The sequence below is a fragment of the Myotis davidii genome, unplaced genomic scaffold, assembly GCF_000327345.1.
Source record: "Myotis davidii unplaced genomic scaffold, ASM32734v1 scaffold866, whole genome shotgun sequence".
NCBI classification, from domain to species: domain Eukaryota; kingdom Metazoa; phylum Chordata; class Mammalia; order Chiroptera; family Vespertilionidae; genus Myotis; species Myotis davidii.
In genome coordinates, this window is record NW_006297145.1 from 157,546 (window position 1) to 158,512 (window position 967).

Sequence of the window (967 nt, forward strand, 5' to 3'; positions counted from 1 at the left end):
GGCACCCTGTCAAACAGTGTAAAGGGAGGGATCATGGCAATAACAACGTGGCATGGCGGCGACAGCGATCCTACCAGCTGAGGGAGAGACACAATGGAGAGAGGACGGGACTGTTCACCGGAAGAAGCGAAGACAATGCCCGCGCAGGCGCAGTAGAGACGATCCCTCTCCCTTCTGCCCCGCCCCTCCTAGTCACAGGACACCACAGGCAGTCAGCTGATCCGCGAGGCGGAGATCACGTGACGGCAGACGGGGGCGCCGGAGCAAAGCGCACGCCCAGATCTCGGGCGGTTGGGTCAGCTGACCTGCGGGGCGACGGAGCGGATTTAGGCCGCTCTCCTCTTGGGGGTCGCCGCCGCCATGGCTAGTCAGTCGCAGGGCATCCAGCAGCTGCTGCAGGCCGAGAAGCGGGCTGCCGAGAAGGTGTCTGAGGCCCGCAAGCGTGAGTTTCGGGGTGGGGCGGCCGGGCGGGGCGCAAGGCCCAGGAGTGCGGCCAGGCCGCGGGAGGTGGCAGGTGGTGAGGCCCGAAACACTGCGGGGCGGAGGGGTGGTTCCAGTCGCGGAAGCTGCGCGACTCCAAGGCCTGGATCTGAGGCTCTGGAAGGCTTGGGGGGCGACGGGAAGTTGGCTTGTGGGGTAATAGGTCGGGCGTGGAGACCTAACAATGGGCGGGCGTCCTTCTTGGTGTCTGGGAGGCGTGTAAAACGGGTTATTCAGGCGGAATTCATTGTCTTTCCCCCTCCCACTTGCTCCTTTGGGGGTGGGCGGTGCCCCATCTCAGTGAAGGGAGCCACCATTTGCACAGTTAATCCGTCTAGAAAGAGTCCTCTTTGCCACATCATCTTCGTTCGCCACCTTCATACCACGTCCCTACCGCCACCATCTTAGTCCAGGCCATCAGGTTCTCTGAGGCTCCCATAGCAGGCTAAATCCTTGAGTCCTTAAATGTTTTAAAAATGTGGCTGAG

At 61.8% G+C, this 967-nt stretch overlaps 1 protein-coding gene across 1 annotated transcript in view; it reads left to right on the forward strand.

Moving 5' to 3' along the window:
- Nucleotides 1-294: 294 nt before the first annotated feature.
- ATP6V1G1 (ATPase, H+ transporting, lysosomal 13kDa, V1 subunit G1) overlaps nt 295-967 on the forward strand; it is an 11,944-nt gene continuing 11,271 nt past the window's right edge. The window contains exon 1 of the mRNA XM_015569898.1: nt 295-348. The gene's annotated coding sequence lies outside the window, so the exon portion shown is untranslated. The remainder of the gene's footprint in view (nt 349-967) is intronic.